General features: G+C 42.4%; 1 protein-coding gene across 3 annotated transcripts in view; it reads left to right on the forward strand.

Annotated features, from left to right (window-relative positions):
• Positions 1-24,258, forward strand: part of LOC139170349 (polypeptide N-acetylgalactosaminyltransferase-like 6) — a 306,275-nt gene that overhangs the window by 2,787 nt on the left and 279,230 nt on the right. Inside the window, exon 1 of one of the 3 annotated variants that reach the window (XM_070757438.1) lies at positions 4,620-4,660. The exons of the other annotated variants lie outside the window; for them this stretch is intronic. The gene's annotated coding sequence lies outside the window, so the exon portion shown is untranslated. Of the gene's footprint in view, positions 1-4,619; positions 4,661-24,258 lie in introns of those variants that run through there. 3 annotated transcript variants of the gene reach the window in all.

Here is a 24,258-nt window from a genome sequence, read left to right on the forward strand (position 1 = left end):
GATCTTCAAGCAAAAATGGCAGAAATTATAGGAGGAATTCTTCAGGTAGATCCACTGGAACTAATATAAGAAATTGATGAACTTTAAAGAGTGCAAACTGGCTACGTCTGAAGACACAACTTACTGAGGGAAGTCCACATCAAATTTGTGAGAAAAACTATATGAGAAGACATTTTGAAGTGGACAAGGAATGAAAAACTTCAAGATAAAGGAAAAGAAATTACACTACTAAAACAAGTTCCAAGAAGAGTGCAAGAAAGCAGAAGGGAATACTATTTCCTGACCAAAATATTAATTAAAGAAAATATCACCTTCCGCTGGCTCATACCAGAAGGCAATCTCAAAGAGTAAAATTATAGAACATTGAAGACGCCAGAGAATTTTATGAAACAAGCGGCATATGTAAATTTGAACAAACAATAAAGGAAGTGTCTATAAGAAAAGAAGATGAGCTGGGGGCCACCAGCCAGGAAAAAGAGGAAGACCTGGGCACAAGAAGAAAACAACCACAGCGAGAATCTAAAGAAACCAAGAAATATTACAAATGAATATGTCAGAAGATATGAAAATATTTTCAGTAAATGTAAATGGACTAAATGAACCAAGGAAAAGAAACCAAATATTTTCTAACCTTAAAAGCACAGATAATAATCCTACAAGAAGTCCATATTAAAAAAAACAATAGAAAATTGTTATATAATCCAAAAATAGGGAATATGTATGCTAGTTTAGCAAATAATAAAAAAAGAGGTATTGCAATGTACACTGAAAATTCAATAAACTCTAAACAACTACCGTGTTTCCCCGATAGTAAGACAGCGTCTTACTTTCTTTTTACCCCCAAAAGCCCCCCTACATCTTACTTTCGGGGTATGTCTTATATTGGAAAAAAATTGTCGAATTTTTTGTTTTAACCATAAAATTAACATTTATTAACAACCTGAACAGTATTGTATTCACCACTGTCTCTTCCCTTTCTCTCATTCCCTCTTTCTCTTTATCCTTTCTATCTCTCACTCTTTCCTTCTCTCCCTCCCTTTCTCTCTCTTTCCTTTCTCTCATTCCCTCTTTCTCTCTATCCTTTCTATCTCTCACTCTTTCCTTCTTTTCCTCCCTTTCTCTCTCTTTCCTTTCTCTCATTCCCTCTTTCTCTCTATCGTTTCTATCTCTCTCTTTCCTTTCTCTCATTCCCTCTTTCTCTCTATCCTTTCTATCTCTCACTCTTTCCTTCTCTCCCTCCCTTTCTCTCTCTTTCCTTTCTCTCATTCCCTCTTTCTCTCTATCCTTTCTATCTCTCACTCTTTCCTTCTCTCCCTCCCTTTCTCTCTCTTTCCTTTCTCTCATTCCCTCTTTCTCTCTATCCTTTCTATCTCTCACTCTTTCTTTCTCACCCTCCCTTTCTGTCTCTTTCCTTTCTCTCATTCTCTCTTTGTCTCCTGGGGCTGACTGTGCCTGCCCTGCACCCCCCACCGCGGAAGGAAAGCATTTGGCATCGGCACCACCCCCCTCCACGAGCAGCAAAAGCCTAAGCGTCGGAGCCGAAAGGCAAACAGCGCACCCCGCCACTTAGGCTTTTGCTGCTCCTGGAGGGGGGGAGGATTTTCTCCTCCCCGCCCTCTGGCAGCCAAATGGCGCTGAGGCTTTCAGCATTGGCGCCCACCCCTCCAGAAGCAGCAAAAGCCTAAGCGACTGGGCACGCTGTTTGCCTTTCGGCTCCGTCGTTGAGGCTTTTGCTGCTCGTGGAGGGGAAGGCGCCGATGCTGAAAGGCAAACGGTGCGCCCCACCGCTTAGGCTTTTGCTGCTCCTGGAGGGGGGGATCGGCGCCCACCCCTCCAGAAGCAGCAAAAGCCTAAGCGTCAGAGCCGAAAGGCAAACAGCACACCCCGCCGCTTAGGCTTTTGCTGCTCCTGGAGGGGGGGAGGATTTTCTCCTCCCCGCCCCCCTGGCAGCCAAACGGCGCTGAGGCTTTCGGCATCGGCACCCACCCCTCCAGAAGCAGCAAAAGCCTAAGCGGCGGGGTGCGCTGTTTGCCTTTCGGCTCCGTCGTTGAGGCTTTGCTGCTCGTGGAGGGGAAGGCGCCGATGTCAAACGGCAAACGGCGCACCCCGCCGCTTAGGCTTTTGCTGCTCCTGGAGGGGGGGATCGGCGCCCACCCCTCCAGAAGCAGCAAAAGCCTAAGCGGCGGGGCGTGCCGTTTGGCTTTCGGCGGAAGAGGAGAGGGAGCGGATCAGGCGGGCGGGGGCAGCGCCTTCTACTGCCGGCACCTCCCCGCCCCCCCCCCATGGGCTGGCAGGGGGATGGGGACTGTGCGCCCATGGAAAAGGGCGCGTGGGGGGTATTTTGGGGTCCGAAGGCAAACAAGACAGGAGTTGCCATGGAGAGGACTTTGGAAGTGACGCCGGCTGCTTTAAAATAATAAATTTACTCAGCGGTAAGTTCCGCGGTGTCTTTCAGCGCTTCCTTACAAAAATTGGGGGTGGGGGAGAAGGAAAGAAACTGGTACAGCAGCCGGCGTCACTTCCAAAGTCCTCTCCAAGCAGAGGATGCTACCTCTCCAAGCAGAGGATGAAACCACAGCCGGCTCCAGCGGAGGCAGAAAGTGACTGCAGCAGCGGCCAGCGGACGCTCGTAGACTGCCGGCGGCGGCAAAAGCAAGCCTAACGTAGAGAGGATCCGGCGGCAATACCCCCCGTGTTTTCCCGAAAGTAAGACATATGTCTTACTTTCGGGGTATGGCTTATATTAGCCGACCCCCCTGAAACCCCCGATATGTCTTACAATCGGGGGTGTCTTACTATCGGGGAAACACGGTATATACTGACCAGGAAAGCAGGATATTAATTGTACAACTGAATATTGATCCAAAACCTCTTGTCATTGTTTCTATTTATGCACCTAATGATAAAAAAATTGATTTTTACAAACATTATAAGATAAATGAATTAAATATTGATTATAATTGGCGATTTTAACGCAATTTCAAATAGATCTTCAGACCATTCAGGTAAAAAGAAAGATAAGAAAAAGAAAACGATATTACCTACCACATTTCAATAAATGAGGTCCGAATTATTATTAAATGATATTTGGAGGGAATGACATCCTTTAACTAGACAATATACTTTTTATTCAAACCCACACAAAATTTGGACAAGAATAGATATGGCTTGGGCCTTGAAATCAACCACCAAACAAATTAAAGAAATTGAGATAGATACAAATACCTGGGCAGACCATAATCCTTTAGTGATATATTGGAAAAGGAATAAGAAACAAATAAACTGGCAGATGAACAGAAACATCATAAGAGAAAAAAATTACAGGGAATGGATTGAAAAGGAATTAGATTTTTTTTTCAAAATTAATACAAATTCAGAAACCTCCCCCCAAAATTTATGGGACACGGCCAAAGCATATATTAGGGGTTTAATGATTGATTACTTATACTGCCAAGAAAAACAAAGAAAAGAAGATAGAATATGAGCAACTAGAGAGAGAATTAAAATAACTAGAAGTGGTTCTACAACATAATTCAGAGAACCGAGAAACAAAAAGAAAAATAGATTTAGCTAAACATAAAATAAAACTTATAGAACAAAATAAAATAGCCGAAAAAATTAAAAGAGCCAAACAGCAATACAGGAAGATGGCTCACATATAAATTAAGAAAGAATAGACAATCAAAAATAATAAAGAAATTAGTAGAGAGCAAAGGAATTGTAAACTATAAAACAGATGAAAAAGCAAAAATAGTACAGGAATTTTATAAAGAATTATATAAAAAAGAGGAAGTAAAAGAAGATGAGATTTTTAAATACCTAAATTCATTAGACTTACCTCAATTATCAGAAGAGCAACAGACAAGTTTAAATAGCCCATTTACAATAATGAAATTTAAAACAATATTAAAAAACCAAAAAAACAACAAAGCTACAGGACCAGATGCCATACCAGCTGAGTGGTACAAAATTGAAAGTGATGTTATAACTACAAATATGTTAGAAATATTTAATTGGATCATAATGGATGGGAAAATTCCAAAATCCTGGTCAGAATCTTTAATAACATTGATACATAAAACAGATTCTGACAAAGATAAGATACAAAATTAAAGGCCAATATCTTTACTAAATGTTGATTATAAAATTTTTACTTCAATGTATGTATCAAGACTCAAAAAGATTTTAGATGAGAAGATCCATGAAGATCAAAATGGTTTTTTACCAGGCAGACAAATAAAAAATAACTTGAGAATGATCATAAATACTTTAGAATTCTATGAACAACATCCAGGAAGACAAATGTCATTAATGTTCTTTTATAATTGAAAATCCCATAATAACAACACCCATGTTGATAGAAATGATAGAAGAATATGGCAATGTAGCGGGCTTAACAATAAATAGAAATAAGATACAAGTAGTTGTTTAAAACATGACAGTAATACAGAAAAATCAATTAGAATGTATTACAAATATGAAGATAGTTAAAAAAGTGAAATGTTTACGTATTTGGATTACATCTAAAACTATATCTTTAAAAAATGACAATTATATAAAACATATGGGTGAAATCAAAAGAGATTTAGAAATATGGAATAATTTGAAACTATCTTTTATAGGGAGAATTTCAACAATTAAGATGAATATATTACCCAAGGTACTGTTTTTATTTCAAGTACTACCGATAAATCCAGGAGGGAAGTTTTTTATGGACCTAACGACGATTGTTAGAAAATTTATATGGCAAGGGAAGAAAGGGAGAATAAAACTAAGCGCATTAGAAGACATCAAAGAAAGAGGCGGACTTGCATTACCAAATTGGAAGATGTATTATCAGGCTGCAGCCTAATCTTGGATTAAAGATTGGGTGACACTAGAAAATAGAAGAATATTAAACTTGGAAGGTTATGATCTTATGCTCGGCTGGCATGCCTTTATCTGGTATGATAAAGATAAAACATATTCTTACTTTAAAAATCACATAATAAGAAAATATCTACTAGAAGTTTGGAAACATATAGAGAAAGATCATTTTTTAACAATCCCAGAATGGATTTCTCCATTAGATGCAGTTTGTCATCCTAACCTAATGCAGGATAGGAAGATATTAAAATATAAAGACCTAATAGATGATCAAATGAAATTAAAATCAAGACAAAAATTACAGGATGAGGGAATAATAATAGATTGGTGGCAATATATTCAGATACAGTCTAGACACCAGAAAGATATTAAAATATATTCATTTATGAAGAGTAAAAACTTCCTAGGCAATTTGTTAACTACAAACCAGAGTAAACTAATAGAGAAGGCATATAAATATATGATAGGGTATAAAAACATAGATCAGACATTGAAAGATAATATGATAAGTTGGTGCAAAAATTTAGGAAGAGACATTGATTTACAAACTTGGGAGAAAGTCTGGACATCTAATCGGAAAATGATAAAATCAGTTTCATTAAAAGAAAATAAAATCAAGATTTTTTTATAGGTGGCACTTGCCACCAAATAGAGTAGCAAAGATGTTTCCTAACATGTCTCCAAATTGCTGGAAATGTAAGCGAGAAATAGGTTCTTTTTATCATCAGTGGTGGACTTGCCACAAAACTAGGTCATATTGGAACACAATAGAAAAATGGATAAAAGAAATTACTTCACAGGACATAAAGAAAATGCCAGAATTCTTTTTATTAGGTATAACAAATCAAAATATAAAAAGGATTTTTTTAAAAAAAATGATCCATATTTTGACAGCAGCCAGGATTGTGTTCGCACAAAATTGGAAGGGCGGAGATATTCCCAAGGAAGATGAGGTAATAAGAAAAATTATAGAATGTGCCGAGATGGACATGATGACAAGGCGGTCAAACAATCATGAAGAATCAGAATTTTACGATATATGGAATAAATTGTATACATGGTTAAATAAAAGGGAAAAAATAAGATATAAATGACTTGAAAGTATATAGAGATATTAGAATTAGTTATATTTTGTTAACCTTATAGGTAATAAGTATATAAAAACAAAAATTCTTCTTTTCATTTTATATTAATTTTACAAGTTATTAGTGAATTTTCTTTTTTATGTATTAGAAAGACTTCAAAAATAAGTGGGGTAATTGTAACCCCAAATAGATGTTAAATGTACGTATGTCATGTTTGTCTTTTTATGGAAAATTTAATAAAGTTTATAATAAATAAATAAATGAATGAATGAATGAATGAATGAATGAATAAATGAATAAATGAATAAATGAATAAATGAATAAATGAATAAATGAATAAATGAATAAATAAAGGGTTCAGTTTCAGTGATGTTCAATATATGCACATAGATAGTTTTTTTAAAAAAAATTAACTGAATAAATTGCCCAACATTTATCAGAATTGGGATGGAAGTAGAGGTGGGTAGACTGTTTCCATATTGGAAAAAAGGCATTAGTCTGCCTATTTAAAACTTGGTGTGGATTTTTATGTTTGATGTTTTATACTAAATGATTTTAAGAAAATGATATCCTTTAAAAAATAAAGTATATAAAAGAAGGATTTATGCATAGAGAAGAAAACAAGGTATAATTATAGTTTTCAAAGTATGATACTTTTAATAGTATTATAAAGAGTGCATCCGTCACCACTGTGAGTAAGTCCTTCCATTTTGTTTTTGGTCATCCTCTTCTCTTTTCTTCCAATTTTTTAAACTGAAAGCTTCTTCATTGTCTTTGCTTAATTTATCCAAAGAATAATAATTTGCTCCATGCCTGAAATGAAAACTTTGGACTGATATATACTCAGCGATCTATTTTTTATAGTCTTGACTGTCCATGGTATTCTCAAACACTAATCTTTGCCACAGTAATAGACTATTATGACTTATTAGTAAATATTGAATTGATGTGTAATGTGTAATAAACTGAGATGTGGGGTTAAACTAATGGTATCATATGACACACATTTATTTTGAGAAGAAAAATTTAAAGCTTAACAGCAGCACTTAACATCAAATTATGTGAAGGTCCTCTTTGAAAGCAATGGATGAACATCATCATCATGCTCAGGAACAGAGTAATCAAACTAACTGGAAATAAGAAAAAAAGGCTGGCCTACCTAAATAAACTCAGTTGACTTAATGTACAACTACTATATTAAGGAGCAGTAGAAATTTCTGACAACTCTTAAAAAACTAACTTACCATATTTTTGGAATATAAGATGTACCTTTTTACCTCCCAGAAGAGGGTAAAAACTGTAGCCCCCACCCAACTACCCCCATTCTTTGGTTTCAATTTACCTCCTTGCAGCAAACAGCAGCAGAGCCTGATTAGCAGAAGCTACTGATTAACTGCCTCCTGACACTCAGCTGATTGATTGAAGTTGCCAGCAAGCCCATGTGCTAAAACGAAAGTGAAACTAAAACTGCACAGAGGCAAGTTGCTGTAGAGAGAGACAAAGGCTAAAACTGGCTGTTTGTTTTTTGCTGCAATGAGGTAAATCAATAACTATAAATGCCTATAGAATGTTCAAATTATTAGACTTAATTTTTAAAGACTGCTTTATAATTGTTCTAGACAACTTAACAAAATGAAGAAGCTTTTTAAAAAGAAGGAAGGTACCGTAGAAGCCATTTTCTATTTCTGCTGCATGAATTCAAAGGGGCTGGTGAGAAACTAGTGGCCATCAGGCACACGAATCATATAGCTGTAAACCAAAAATAGTAATAATACATTCAGGGGTAGTGCACTTGAGACTGTGATTCTATTTTAATTCAAAATTACTGGCTTAGTTCAGTGTTATATTTGTTTTACAGCTGTGTAAAATTTCAAAATTTTAATTACAGGGGTTGTTGATTTTCTTGGTAAGTACTTGTTTTTCAATAAATTGTTAAGATGTCTGGCTTGGTGCAGTGTAACGCTTGTTTGGTTGTTGTGTTCTGTAGTACCTTGTGGAACTTGGGGTGCTGCCCTCTTTGCATAAGGACATCTAGTTTATATGGTGAGATCTCTAGGCTGCAGTCCTTAGTTTGTACCCTGCAGTCAGAAATGGAAAGATTGTCCCAGCCACGTGCTGTAATGCAGCTATGTGTGCAGCCTCCACTTCCTCAGTGCCCCTCAAGGAGAAGGGCTGTGTGGACAACTGTTGGTTCAGGAAGATTACATGCAGTGGAGCACAGACACAGCAATTTTGGTCTCCCTTTATCTAATTCCTATAATGTTCTTGCAGATTTAAATATTGAGGTTGCTGTGGACATTAGCGAGCCCCCCAGGTAGTGGATGAAGGGATGTTCCAAAGGGAAGTTGTTGTAAGAGAGGTGCATAGCGTTACCAAACCATCAGGTGCAGTTAGTGGAAATAAACAGAGGATGCATTTCCTTGTGGGTGACTCGACTGTTAGAGGAGTTGATTTGAGACAGAGTAAGGACGTGGTGAGGCTAATGAAGTGTCTCCCAGGGGCCACTGCCAGCAGGGACAGGAGGCGGATTACAAATATTGTGAAGGCTGTAAGTAAAGATAATAATGTTGATGTGGTGGTGCATCTTGGCACAAATTATTTGTCCCAGAGAAATGTTAATCGAATAAAAAGAGATTTCCAATGTCTTAGTGTGGAGCTGGGCAGAATAACTGATTCAGTGACTTTCTCAGAGGTGTTACTGGTTTATGGTCAGGAGGATAAAACAACTTGTATTGCAGAGTTTAATGAGTAGTTAAGGCAGTGGTGTAAAACAGAAGGTTTTGGACATCTTAGTCATGATATTAGTAGGTGGTCTAATAGGGAGTTGTTTAAGAGGGATGGTTTGCATCCATCATATAGAGGTACCCAGGTTCTTGGTGAGGAGTTGAGATCTTTTTTTGGACAGGCATTTAAAATAGGTAAAGGGGACAGAGATGTAACCTATGTGGATGATTTCTGTCCCCAGCCAAAGAAGATAAATCAGTTTGTTGAAGTTTATGAAAATGGAGCTGTAAATGAAATAGATGTAGTTGTTAAGGATAAGAGACAAACGAATAATGATAATAATGTTCTTCAGGTAATGTGCACAAATACTCAAAGGTTGAGCATCACGTTCTGTGAGTTAATGGCCATAATATCTAGAGATAATTTGGATATGGTTGCCATAACTGAGACATGGTTTAAGGACTTCAATGAATGGAAAATATCCATAGAGAGAAGGGGAGGTGGACTAGCCATTTATGTTAAGGAAAGTCTAAAAGCAACACTAATTCAAAATACATGTAAAGAGTTGGAGACTGTTGTGTTTGGGCTTGGGCCAGCCGTTGCTCCCACAGATGGGAGAGATGTGGCACAAAGTGAGTGCGAAAGCCTGGCTGACAGCCAGGAAGACGTGGCAGACAGCCATGAGGATAAGGCCACTGGTTCAGAGGAGTTGGCAGACAGCACGCAGGACCCAGCAGACAGCCCAGGGGATTTGGCAGGCAGTCCCTCAGACAGTCTTTCTTCCTTGGATTCCTCTGCAGACCAGCTCATAGACATGCGTAGCCGAAGAGCCATGCAAAGGAGGGCTCAATTGAAGGATTATTACAGGTGATCAGAGTAGCACCTGGGCTGGGTGTGGTTCTTATACTGAGGGCTGGGTGTGGTTCCCTTAATGAGGGCTAAAGGTATAAAAGGGAACAGAGGCACAAGGCAAACTGTGTCTGTTTATCTGTGTTACTTTGTGGTTCCTGCTCTGAAGTTTCTGTTCCGTGCCTTTGGATTTCAACCCAGCCTTTTCAGGCACATAGGAGGTGAAACCTCTGGGACTTGCTGTTTGCTCTAAAGATTCAAAGGACTTCTGAAACGTTTCTGCTCCATGCAGGTTGTCTTTGTTTGCTCTTTCCTGTGTTTTGTATTTGGCTGAATTACGCCTTGCACTATCATTATTTCCTGACACTAAGGATTGTTTTGGTTAACCCTTTTTTGTTTGTTTAATACAAGTTTGCTGATTAGAAGAGCACGTGTGTGTTTAATTTCTTTTTCTTGGACTGTTACGAATTGCCTGAGCCCAGTCAGGCAGAACAGAAACTCTCTGGATTTGCATGCAAACTAAAGAGGGTTCTATCATTAGAATTGGGGTGATCTATAAGCCTCCAGGGCAATTGGAGGATTATGACAACAAGATGATGGATGAAATTACCCAAATAGCAGTAAAGGGAGATATTGTGATTAAGGGTGGTTTCAACATGCCTGATGTTAACTGGAATATCTGTAGTGCTCCGACATGCAAAAGTAAGAATATAATAGAGGCCTTACAAGAGCAGCTATGGCACAGCTGGTAAAGACACCAACTAGAGGGGAGAATATTCTACATTTAGTTTTTATGAATGGGAACCAGGTTTTAGAGGTTAAGGTGGGAGAACACTTAGGCTGCAGTTACCATCTATGTTTGTGGTTTGATGTAAAAACTGATTGTGAGCAATCCTATACTACAACCAAAGTATTGAATTTCAGAAAAACAAATTTCAATAAAACGGGGGAATATTTAAATAATGAATTAAAGGGAAGAGACAAAATGGCAAGAGCAAGCACCCAGTGGACTATTAAAAATGGCCATCTTAAAAGCCACTGGGCTGTATGTAAGGTAAATAACTAAAGGTAAAAGGAATTAGAAACCACTATGGTTTAGTAATGATGTAAGGGTTATAGTCAATGAAAAAAAGTCTTCCTATAGGAGGTATAAAGAGTCTGGAAGTATAGCTGACAGAGAGGTGTATAAAATGAGACAGAAAGAGGCGAAACAGATAATATATGCTGCTAAAGCCTCAAAAGAGGAACAAATTGCCAAATTTGTGAAGAAGGGGGATAAAACCTTTTTTCAGATGTATTAGTGATAGGAAGAAGAAAAACTGCAGCATCACAAAGCTTAATATTGGAGATAAGACATACATTGATGGGAATAAGGAGGTCGCTGACCATTTGAATAGCTACTTCTGTTCAGTTTTCTCAGAAGGCAGATTACAATATAAAACTATGGGTGGATATAGCATTGCTTCAGCTCCAGTGATCTCAGAGGCCCATATCTTAAAAGAACGTGAACAATTAAAGACAAATAAAGCAATGGGTCCAGATGGCATCCACCCCAGAGTTCTTAAAGAATTCAGATATGTGATTGCTATCCCCCTGGCTGATTTGTTTAACCAATCCCTTTTAACAGGAGATGTCCCTGATGATTGGAGAATGGCCAGTGTTATGCCTATCCACAAGAAGGGCAGTAGAGAAAAAGCTATTAACTACAGGCCAGTTAGTTTGACATCAGTTATAGTTAAAGTAATGGAGACTCTACTCAAAAAGAGGATAAATCAGCACCTAAAAACCAATAATTTATTGGACCCAAACCAGCATGGCTTTACTGAGGGCAAATCATGTCAGACTGATCTCACTGATTTCTTTGGCTATCTCTCAAAGATGTTGGATGAAGGTGGTGCCGTGGATATTGCCTATCTGGACGTCAGCAAAGCCTTTGATACGGTTCCACACAAAGAGCTGATAGATAAATTAGTCAAGATTGGAGTTCATCCCTGGATAGTTCAGTGGATTTGCAGTTGGCTAAAGCGTAGATATCAGAGGGTTATTATGAATGGCGAGTATTCTGAGTAGAGACAGGTTACAAGCAGTGTGCCACAAGGTTCTGTTCTGGGTCCTATTCTTTTTAATATCTTTGTGAGTGACATAGGGGAAGGTTTTGTAGGGAAGGTTTGCCTATTTGCCGATGACTCTAAAGTGTGCAATAGGGTTGATATTCCTGAAGACGTCTGTAATATGGCAAATGATTTAGCTTTACTAGATAAGTGGTCAAAGCAATGAAAACTGCAGTTTAATGTTTCCAAATGTAAAATAATGCACTTGGGCAAAAGGAATCCTCAATCTGACTATTGTATTGGCAGTTCTGTGTTAGCAAAAACTTCAGAAGAGAAGGATTTAGGGGTAGTGATTTCTGACAGTCTCAAAATGGTTGACCAGTGTGGTCAGGCGGTAAGGAAAGCAAGTAGAATGCTTGGTTGCATGGCTAGAGGTATAACAAGCAGGAAGAGGGAGATTGTGATCCCGCGGTATAGAGCGCTGGTGAGACCACATTTGGAATACTGTGTTCAGTTCTGGAGACCTCACCTACAAAACGATATTGATAAAATTGAGCAGGTCCAAACTGCATAGTCTGGAGGACAGAAAGGAAAGGGGGGACATGTTCGAAACATTTAAATATGTTAAAGGGTTAAATAAGGTTCAGGAGAGAAGTGTTTTAATAGGAAAGTGAACACAAGAACAAGGGGGCACAATCTGAGGTTAGTTGGGGGAAAGATTAGAAGTAATGTGGGAAAATATTTTGCTGAAAGAGTGGTTGATAAATCCACAGTAACTGAATTTAAACATGCCTGGGATAAACATATATCCATCCTAAGATAAAATACAGGAAATAGTATAAGGGCAGACTAGATGGACCATGAGGTCTTTTTCTGCTTTCAATCTCCTATGTTTCTAAATAAATGATTGATCTTAAGAGACCCAGCACTATTGTATCTTCTTCTTCTTTTTTTGAATAAACTTTATTAAATTTTTCATAAAAAAGACGAAACTGACAAACATATATTTAACATAAAATTAGGGTTGCAATTTCCCCACTTATTCTAGAAGTCAAATTTCCATAACAGAAAAAAGAATACCTTATTAATACTTTAAAGCAACTTATTACTTTAAATGAAAAGAAGAAATTTTGTTTAACCTTATATAAAAAAAACTTCATATACAGTGATCCCTCGATTTTCACGATCTCGATCTTCGCGAAACGCTATATCGCGATTTTTCAAAAAATAATAATTAAAAAATACTCCACGGTTTTCCCCATCTGATGACGTCATACGTCATCACCAAGAGTCACTTCTCTCTCCCTTTCTCTTCCTTTTTCTCTATCCTTTCTACCTCTTACTCTTTCTTTCTCTCCCTTCTTCATTCAATTTTCTCTCCCTCCCTTTCTCCAATGCACTTGCAAGGAGAGTCCAAGATGGGTAATTCTACAGTCTGATTGGTTGGGACTGAGTTTAATTTAAATATTAGGCAGGCACCGCCCCCTTAGCCCTCCAGTCTAAAAAACTCAGTCGCAGAAAGGGACTTTGAGTTTGTTTCTCTTGATTAAAAATTGTTAATGTGATGCTGTTATTTCTATGTATTAATCATATTTCTCTTCTCTTTTACTTTAGGTGCAGTTGGGGGACCTTTGTTTTCCTCAGCAGCCCTGGATCTAGACCTTCAGTGGGTCTATCCAGGTTGCTGCAGCTCCTCCCTGTTAGGCCCCTCTCCCTTGGCCGTCAGGCGGGCTATGGAGTGAGCGCCTGGGAAGACTGGCTCCGAGCCAGACCCCGGGTTAAGAGGACGAGGTTGACGCCTCGGGGGGGGGGGTCCGCCCCCCCCGTGGCGAATACACCAGGGGGCCCGGTACAGAGAGAATGAATTGGCCCTCGGTGGGGGGGCGATTGCTGTCAGAACGCCCCTCCCAACCCCCAACCCCCATCGCGCCGCCCGAGGCATTGCCAGTACCGCCTTCGCGAGTTCAGCAGATCGGCTGGGAAAACGCTTTGAGCCGGCGGCCTCGGGGACTTCAATATCGGCGCCAACGGAGTGTTCGAGGGCGGGAGAGCTTCGCTTCCTGCCCGTCTCCATGGTGACTGGGGCGGCCATTTTGGGGTGAGCCCGATGTGGGCCGAGTAAGCCACTCCGCGCTCAAATGTATCAAGCGCTGCCATGGCAACCGGCTGGTGGCCATTTTGTTGGGCCGAAACTGCCGATCGGCTCTCTTCGCGCGCGGAGTGTCAAGGGGTTCCCATGGCAACCATGCCAAATTTGCCACCCGCCCCTCAGGCTTGCTGCAGGGGAATCCCTCATTGGTTCCTGCCGGTGCCAAGCAGACGCACTGACAGAGACACGCAGGCGCAGTCCTACCTTTGTGGTTGAGGAGCCTGTGTCTTTTAACGGTCGCCTGTGAGAGAGACGTCATTTGCTTCAGCAGAATTTATTCCCTGTGAGTTGTTGTTTGCCATGGCTGATCAATCAACCCAGGCCGGGGAGGAGGCCACTGCCACCAGGCCCAGTACCCCCAAGGAGAGGGCTCCAAAGTCCAAGCCTTCACAGGGAGCCTCTCTAAGAGAAGCTAAGAAGCGCATTAAAGCACTTGAGAAGCAGTTAGAGGCCTCTCAAAGGTCTTCTTCCCTACCTGCTCAACCCCTCATGGCCATCCCTCCGCCGGTCTCCCCCTTATTCACTCCAGGGGTTGTAGGCTCGGCCTCAGAGAGGGATTGGTCACCGGAGAGGCCCTTCCAATCCTCAACTTCTTCTAGACCTGAGGCCCTGGCATTTGGAAGGCAAACAGCGTGGCCTACCAGCTTCCCTGCTCCACAGCCAATCCTTCCACAATGTGGTCAGGCACAAGCAGCCACATTCACCCCTACGGCTGCTGGATTACGCACAGCACAGGATGCCTGGCAGAGTATGCCCCAGGCCCTGCAGGACTTAATTGTCAGCGCCTACACGCAGGGACAGCAATTACCAGCAGGCTCTGCTACATCTAGATTCAGGGACCCCTGGATAGCTCCGGCCTCTCAATCCATGCTGGAGTCCAAGGATGAGGATGACTTCTCCAGAGGTGACTTCAGCAAGGCGGAGGATGAGTTATCCGGCGATGAACAGCCACCAGAACAACCCGTGTTGCCCGGTCTGTTCAAGTCCTCCCTCATCAGGGTTTTGCTGAACAAGGCCAAGATGACCATTGACCAGGCGGGAGAAGGAGGTCAGGGGGTTCCTTCGGCCCTAGGTCAACCCACAGGGGGTCTCTTTGTGTTTCCAAAGCAGGAGACCGTTAATGTGCCATCATCCCATTTGTTTCTGGAGACTATACAGCGCCCATGGGAGAGCCCTGCGACAGCCCAGGGCCTGTCTAACCTGGACAAGCGCTTCTACACCTTTGACCAGGCCATGGAAGATCTCCTGGAATTACCTATGGTGGACAAGCCGGTGACCAGCTTGATCTCGAATGCCCTTGTCCCTTCGGAGTCTCAGGACGGATTAAGGGCTGAGGACAAACGGGCGGACAATGTCGTTCGCAGGGCTCATCAAATGGTGGCTTGGGCCGTAAGGGCTGCTTCTGCGGCCTCGTTCTTTAATCGGGCTACGATCCTCTGGATACAAGAGATCCAGTCCAGAGTCGATCCCCAAGATGCGAGGCTTCGCCAGGACCTAAACAAACTGTTGGCGGCCACAGAATTTTCCGCGGACGCCACGGTTAATGCCGCTAAGTTCGCATCTAGAGCAATGGCGTCGTCGGTCGCCTCCCGCAGGCTCATTTGGTTGCGGAATTGGCAGGCCGATGTAAAATCTAAATGGGCCCTTGCTTCTTCTCCGTTCAAGGGCAAGAAACTCTTCAGAGAGGTCTTGGACGATGTATTGGTGGAGGACCGGGACAAGAAAAAGGTTATGCCCAGCTCCAGCAAGAAGCAAGGAAGGCGCTTTACTCCCTACCAACGGAGGCAGCCCTTTCGGAATGACTCCGCCTCGACCAACAACCAGGGTTCGAGGTCCTACCTTCCAGGATCCTTCGGACAGGGTTCCTTTCGTTCGGACAGAACCCCGCAATTTGATCGCAACAGGTCCTTCCAGGGCCGCCGTCCCTTTAGAGGTTCCAGCAGGGGGTTCAGAAAGACCAAATGACTTTCCTGTGGATACCCCCTTGGGCGGCAAGCTAATCCATTCCTCAGACGTCTGGACAAACTCCTCATCGGACCCATGGGCGGCTGCCATGGTCTCAGAAGGTCTGAGAATCGAGTTTCTTTGCCCTCCACCTTGCCGCTATCTACCTTGTCGTGCTCCCTTGGACATTCCCAAGAAGAGGCTTCTGTACCAGGAGGTGTCTCACCTGTTGGAGATAGGAGCCATCGAGGAGGTCCCTCTACCCCAACAGGGTATGGGGTTCTACTCAGCAATCTTCCTGGTCCCGAAGTCATGAGGAGGGGTACATCTCATACTGAACCTTCGGAGATTGAACCTTTATGTCAAGTACAGAAGGTTCAAAATGCATTCTCTAAGGTCCATTCTGGCAGCCATCAGGCAGGGGGACTACATGACATCCATAGACCTAAAGGAGGCCTACCTCCATGTCCCCATTTTTCCGCCTCACCGACAATATCTGCACTTCAGCCTGGATGGGGCCCATTTTCAGTACAGGGCCATGCCTTTCGGGCTTTCATCGGCCCCAAGATCATTCATGAAGCTGCTGGATGTCCTCACGGCCGGTCTCAGGCATCAATCGGTGCGCCTGATGGCCTACCTGGACGACATCGTGATTCTGTCCAGGACAAGAGATCTTGCATATCAGGACTTACATCTAACGATCCAGACGCTTCAGGATCACGGCTTTTCGGTCAACTTCGACAAGAGCCACTTGACTCCCACAACTCGGCTTCCTCACCTGGGGACCATCATAGATTCCAGGAGGGGCCTTGTCTTCCTGTCCCAGGAGAGACAGTCCACCATCAGGGAGCTCGTTCGTGTCTTGGCATCGCAATAATACCCCAAGCTCTCCTTCCTGTCCAAGCTACTCGGTACGCTGGTTTCATGTATCGATATCATTCCATGGGCCAGGTATCACCTACGTCCTCTCCAGTGGTTCCTCTTGCCATTCCAGAGGAGGAAGACCAGCCACTCTCACCTACAGGTGCATCTCGACTCAAGGGTTCGAAGGTCCTTACAGTGGTGGGTTTCCCCAGCTCTAACAAGGGGTTCCCTATTTCTGGAACGATACCTTCTTACGGTGACAACAGACGCCAGCTTGACTGGGTGGGGAGCCCATCTTGCCTCAAATTTGGCCCAGGGCCTTTGGGAACCATCAGACCTGAGGGATGTCAACATCAATTTTCTGGAGTTGAAGGCGGTTTCCTTGGCTCTCCTCAGTTTCGCAGACCTGGTAAAAGATCAGCATGTCCTAGTTCGGACCGACAACGTCGCTACCCGGTCTCACATCAACAGACAGGGGGGGACACGGTCTCGACGACTGATGAGGGAGTCGGAGTCCCTGCTCAGGTGGGCGGAGACCAATCTGGCTTCCCTGTCGGCGGAGCACATCTCGGGGGTGGAGAATGTGTGCGCGGACTGGCTGAGCCGGGAGACCTTGGACCCAGGGGAGTGGCAGCTGGATCCCGCAGTTTTTCTGGACATTGTTCGCAGGTTTGGGAGGCCAGTCTTGGACCTGTTTGCTACTCGAAGCAACTCTCAGCTCCCACGTTTCTTCTCCTGCTTCCCGACGCCGGGTGCGGAGGGGGTAGATGCTCTTCGGCTACAGTGGCCACCAGGACTTCTGTACGCATTTCCACCAATCTCCATCATTCCCAGGGTAATGCGGAAGATTCTGGAGCAATGAGCAGAGGTACTGTTGCTGGCCCCTTACTGGCCTCGCCGCATTTGGTTTGCGGATTTGATGCAACTGTCAGTGTCACCCCACTGGAGGATCCCGGATCGTCGGATCTCCCTTTCCCAGGGCTCGATATCACATCCAGAGCCTCAGTGGTGGCAGCTGACCGTGTGGCGATTGAGCGGCAAAATCTGAGATGCCAAAACTTGCCAGACACGGTCATCGACACAATTCAGGCTGCTCGCAGACCTTCGACAAGAAGAATTTACCAAGCGACCTGGGCTTCCTTTTGCAAGTTCTGTGAGGAGCGGGAGGTGGATCCACAAAAGGCCTCCCCTCTCATAGTCTTAGGCTTTCTTCAGGCGGGCTTGGATAAAGGTCTCGCGCCAAACACGTTGCGCCGGCATGTGGCCGCTTTATCCACGATACTAGGAGGAGACAGTTACCGCCCCCTCACCAGACATCCTTGGATCAGGGACTTCCTGAAGGGGGCCGCCAACATCAGGCCTCCTCCTGTACATCGGTTCCCTTCCTGGGATTTGTCTTTGGTGTTACAGGCTTTAACTGGTCCTCCATTCGAGCCGTTTCGCCAGGTACCACTCAGAATATTGACTCTCAAGACTGCATTCTTGGTGGCGATCACATCTGCCAGGCGGGTCTCTGAGATTGCAGCTTTCTCCACCAGAGAGGACCTCTGCAGGTTTCACAGAGTGGTCTTGAGACTGGACCCAGTCTTTCTTCCGAAAATCAACTCTACCTTCCACAGGGCACAGGAGATAGTGCTACCGGACTTCTGTGCCCAGGGGACTCACCCTTCGGAGCTGCGGTGGCATAAGCTCGATGTGAGACGAGCCTTGAAAATTTATATCCGCAGGACTCAGGAATTCAGGATATCGGAGGCTTTATTCGTGTCCTTTGCAGCTAGAACCTTGGGCACCAAAGTCTCCTCTAGGACTATAAGCCGCTGGTTGTGTGAATGCATCAAGGAGGCTTACCGGACTGAGGGGTCCCCTATACCACAGGGACTTACTGGACATTCTACATGCAGTACGGCCACTACAGCGGCCTGGAGGACTCAGGCTTCACTAGAGGACATTTGTAGGGTGGCCACTTGGGCAGCTCCGTCCACATTTGTCAGACATTATCGAATTGACTCCTTTGCTTCCGTGGAAGCAGCTTTTGGGAGGAGGGTATTACAGCGGGTGTGTTCCTTTTCAGAGCCCCCGGTCCGACCTTCTCCCTCCCTTGGTTAATATCTTGGGTATATCCCATCTTGGACTCTCCTTGCAAGTGCATTGGAGAAGGACCGTTGAACTTACCTGAACGGTCTTCTCGATGCACTGCAAGGAGAGTCCAAACCCGCCCGAATTCGGGACCGGGGTTACTGTGGGAAGGTTGTGCTTGTTTTTATTATATTTCTAGTTACCTTGAATGTTTCAATAAATGTTTGTTGGCTTTACTGCTCCTTCGTTTCTTTTAGACTGGAGGGCTAAGGGGGCGGTGCCTGTCTAATATTTAAATTAAACTCAGTCCCGACCAATCAGACTGTAGAATTACCCATCTTGGACTCTCCTTGCAGTGCATCGAGAAGACCTTTCAGGTAAGTTCAACGGTCCTTCTCTCTCTTTCCTTTCTCTCCCTCCCTCCCTGTGCCTGCCCTGCACCACCCAACAGGGACGGACAGCCCCCGATCGTCGGTTCGTCGGGACCCCCCCCCACACAGAGGGAGATCGGGCTGCGAGGGCAGTGGATCCGCGTCCCCAGCCACTGGCTTGGATTCCCCTCCCAGCGACATTGGGCTTCCCTGCATCACTCACGCGCTCGACTGCGGTGGCTGCTTTGGCAGGGAAGGAGGAGTTTGGGGAGAAGATGAAGGCAGCGGGCAGCAGCTGAGGCAAAGCGAGGCGAAGGCGGCGAGGAGCGGCGAATCCACCTCCCCAGATCGGGCTGGTGGGGGCGGCAGCCACCGGAGGGAGATCGGGCTAGTGGGGGCGGCGAATCCACCTTCCCAGCCACCGGAGAGAGATCGGATTGGTGGGGGTGGCGAATCCACCTCCCCAGCCACCGGAGAGAGATCGGGATGGTGGGGGCGGCGAATCCACCTCCCCAGCCACCGGAGAGAGATCGGGCTGGTGGGGGCGGCGAATCCACCTCCCCAGCCGGGCAGCGGCTGGCCGAGCGAACGGGAGAGCGGCGAGTGAGTGAGCGGCCGGGCAGGCGGGCGAGCGGCGAACGGCGGACGAGCGGGTGCTGGGGGGGCGGGGGCAGCCAACATTGAAAGCAACCTGTCGGCTTCCAAACTTTCGTCGCTCCCCGGCTCCACCATCTGCACATGCGCGGCCATGGAAAAAAGGGCGCGCATGCACAGATGGTGTTTTTACTTCCGCACCGCTATATCGCGAAAAATCAATTATCGCGAGTTGTCTTGGAACGGAACCCTCGCGATAATCGAGAGATCACTGTATAAACTAAATAGAACACAAAATTTAAGTCATAACCATACTTCTACATTTCTCACATAAGTTTTACTTTTACTTCTTATTTATCCATATATACACTTTATTCCAAATCACATAAAATTCTGATTCCTCTTGGTCTTTTAACTGTCTTGTCATAATATCCATTTCAGCGCAATCTAATATTTTCTTAATAACCTCTTCCTCTTTCCAATTTTGCGCATATGCTATCCTGGCTGCTGTCAAAATATGAATAACTAAATGTAAAATTTCTTTCTTATATTTCTGTCTAATTATACCCAATAGGTAAAATTCCGGGGGGGGGGGGGGCGGTATCTATCTCTTGCATTACTCTTTCTTTTATTATTCTTTCTATCATTTTCCAATAAAGCTTAACTTTACTACACATCCACCATTGATGATAATAGGAACCTATTTCTTTCTTACATTTCCAACATAATGGGGACATATTCGGGAACTTTTTTGCTATTCTACTCAGTGGGAGATGCCACCTATAGAACATCTTGACTTGATTTTCTTTTAATGAAACTGACTTTGTCATTTTCCAATTTGAGATCCAGACATTTTCCCATGTATCTATATCAATTTCTCTACCTATATTTTTACACCAGCTTATCATATTATCCTTTTATGTCTATATTTTGATGTCCAATAATATATTTATATGCTTTCCCTATTAATTTAGTCTGGTTTGTAATTAATAAGTTGCCTTTACTCTTATTAAAGACGTATACCTTACTATCTCTTTGGAATCTAGACTGGATCTGGATGTACAGTGATCCCTTGAGTTTCGCGATCTCGATCTTCGCGAAACGCTATATCGCGATTTTTCCACCCGATGACGTCACTCTCTTCCTCCCTTTCTCATCTTTCTTTCTCTCTCTCTTTCTCTATCTTGCTTCTTCCTCTCTCACACTCTCTTCCTCCCTCTCTCATCTCTTTCTTTCCTTCTCTCTCTTTCTCTATCTCTCCCCCTCTTGCTGGCGGGCGGCGGGCGGCGGGCGGGCGAGCGGGGGCATCAGCGAGGAGCCGGGGTTTCCCCTTTGCGTGGGCGGCTGGGAAACCCCGATCTTCATCTGCTCGCTGCTGCTGCGCCGAGCAGATCAGCTGCTGGGTGGCCGAAGGAACCTTCCCTGGGTCTTCCCCCTCTTGCTGGCGGGCGGGCAAGCGGCAGGCATCAGCGAGGAGCCGGGGTTTCCCCTTTGCGTGGGCGGCCGGGAAGACCCAGGGAAGGTTCCTTCGGCCACCCAGCAGCTGATCTGCTTGGTAGCGCAGCAGCAGCGAGGAGCTCTTATTTTTATCAATAAAACTTCCAAGGATAAAATAAACAATAAAGGTGAAATCGGACAGCCTTGTTGAACTCTTTTGAATATTTCAAATGTTTCTAGTTGCTCATTATTTAATATAATTTTTGTCAATTGTTTTGAATATATTGCGTCAATCAAATTTACAAATTTTGTACCAAATCTCATTTTATTTAGTTGCATTTTTATAAAAATCCAATTTACATTGTCAAAGGCTTTTATGGCATCGAGGAACATTAACGATACTGGCTTTCCAAAATGGTGTTCATAATATTCTAATGCATTAATAATTGTTCTAAGATTATTTTTAATTTGTCTACCTGGTAAGAACCCATTTTGATCTTGATGTATTTTCTCATTCAAAACCTTTTTAAGTCTATCTGCATAAATAGAAGTAAATATTTTATAATCTACATTTAATAATGATATAGGTCTATAATTCTTTATCTTTTCCTTACCAGTTCCTGATTTATGGATTAAAGTTATTAAAGATTCTGACCACGATTTGGGAATTTTGCCATTCATTCTACTTTCATTAAAAATTTCTAACATGTTATTTGTTATTACGTACCATTCTGCCGGTATGGCATCAGTATAATCTGAAATTTACTGTTTAAGTATTAAGTATTAGTATTAAGATAAGGCAGCTGAATTAAATCCTGACAATCGAGTTATCGGAGCTTGGAACTCACTACCGGACTCAATTGTGTCAACCCCTAACCCCCAACACTTCTCCCTTAGACTCTCCATGATTGACCTCTCCAGGTTCCTAAGAGGCCAGTAAGGGGCGTACATAAGTGCACTGGTGTGCCTTTCGTCCCCTGTCCAATTGTCTTTCCTTTCTTTCACCTATCTTATATATTCTCTTCCTTTCATATATCCTCTCCTCTAAGTTCACCTTCACCCTCTTTTATATTATCACATGTCTATTTTCTTCCTATGTATTTATGTATTGGACAAATGAACAAATAAATAAATAAATAGTCATGTTTGGAGTAGATCTATTTAAATAATTGGGCAGAGTTAGTATGATAACATTTAAAAAACATTTTAAAAAACTTTCTGGGATTAATATACTGCCATAATGTACATTTTTCCAATTCTTTGCAATTTCTATGGGTCAGGCACACATGCACAGAAATACATAGGAAACAGTGTATATCATCTGCTGTTTTCTGTTTGGCAAATTGCTAACAGCAGAGGCCTTTTTTCCTTGTTTTCCTCCCCGAAACTAAGCTGCGTCCTATACTCAGGTGCGCCTTACATTCCGAATAATACAGTATACACTTCAATAACTCAAATTGGCACACATTATTGTGTAATGTTTTCTAATCCTCAAACAGTACATATAGTATGTCACAGAGGGGAGTACATCCCCTCACATTTTGTAAATATTTAAATATATATTTTCATGTGACAACACTAAAAAATGACACTTGATGTAAATATAAAGTATTTAGTTTACAGCTTGTACAACAGTGTAAATGTGCTATCACTCACTACTTTATATTGTATCCAAGTGTCATTTCTTCAGGGTGTCACATGAACAGATCTATCTATCTATCTATCTATCTATCTATCTATCTATCTATCTATCTATCTATCTATCTATCTATCTATCTATCTATTTTTTTGAAAAAATAGTTTATTAAGTTTCACATTTTAAAAAGATAGGGATAAGAGGGGAGGGGTATGGGTATGGGCCAAAAAGATAAAGGTGATAAACATGTGGTTGCATCATTGTGTAAACAATTCTATAATATATGAAGAATTATAAATTATAGGAGAAGAGTTACATTTCGTGACAATAGATACATGCTGTATTTACAACAGACATATAATATATGCATATAATATATATGATGTATATTAAGTAATAGTTAGCTAATAGTAAGTATAACACCGTTATAATAGACCCTAAAAACAAGGAAAAAAAGAAAGGAAATTGAGAAGTCAAAAAAGGATATAGAATAGAAAGAAACAGGTATAGAAAGAAAGAAGAGGGATAAAGAAAGTCTGCATGTTCGCAGATGTCTGTAGGGTGTGCAACATAATAGTACGTTGGAGTACTAGGTGTAGATGACAGAGAGAAATATAAAAAGTTAGTATAAAAATAAATTCGGTTAAGAGTAGTTAGAGAAGTAAAAAAAATTATGTTACAAATATTTTATCTTTAAAGTCAAATTGGTTATTGTCGATGTTTGGACTACTTATAATAGTATATAATGTTTTTGTTTAGAATGGTCAAAGATGGGGTGAGTTTACTAATCATTAATAGATAAAGGATTGGTATCTTTTTGCTGCAATCCATTGATACCACTTGTCCCATATTTTATAAAAATCAGATTCTTTTTTGTCTTGAATTTCCATAGTAATTTTGGTCATCTCGGCACATTCCATAATTTTAGTAATAACTGTTAAGGTCAAGGGGGTCGTTGCCTGCTTCCAAGTTTGTGTATATGTAATTCTGGCGGCTCCTAAAATCTGTAACATGAGATATTTTTCTTGACGTGTGAATTTTGGTCTAAATATTCCTAATAAAAATAATTTTGGTTTTAATGTTACATCGATCGATATGACTTGGTCCATTAGTGCTTTAATGTTCTTCCAGAATTTTTTGGCATGGGTACAAGTCCACCATAGGCGGTAAAATGTCCCTGGTTTTGCTTTACACTTCCAACATTTGGAAGATAAATTCGAAAACATTTTTGATAATCTCGCCAGAGGTAGATGCCATCAGTAAAACATTTTTAGTTGATTTTCTTTGTAAGACATTGCTAATGTCATTTTATAGTTGGTGGTCCATATTTTCTCCCATTCTGCTAGGTTGATCGTGTAACCAAAATTCTGACACCAAGCAATCATGCAGCCTTTAACTTGTTCTTCACAGTTATCTTGGGCTAATAAATAATTGTATAGTTTAGATATCATTTTTACCTTTGGTCCAAAGAGAATTAAGTCTATTGTAGGTTTTTTTGAAAACCAAGTCTTTTTTTATGATCATTGTATTTAAAATTGATTTGTGAGTAAGTAAACCAGTCCAAATTTATCCCAATATCTTGTAGTTGTTGTCTTGTTAACAGAGCGTTGTT

Source organism: Erythrolamprus reginae, chromosome 7 (assembly GCF_031021105.1).
Source record: "Erythrolamprus reginae isolate rEryReg1 chromosome 7, rEryReg1.hap1, whole genome shotgun sequence".
Classification (NCBI taxonomy): Eukaryota; Metazoa; Chordata; class Lepidosauria; order Squamata; family Dipsadidae; genus Erythrolamprus; species Erythrolamprus reginae.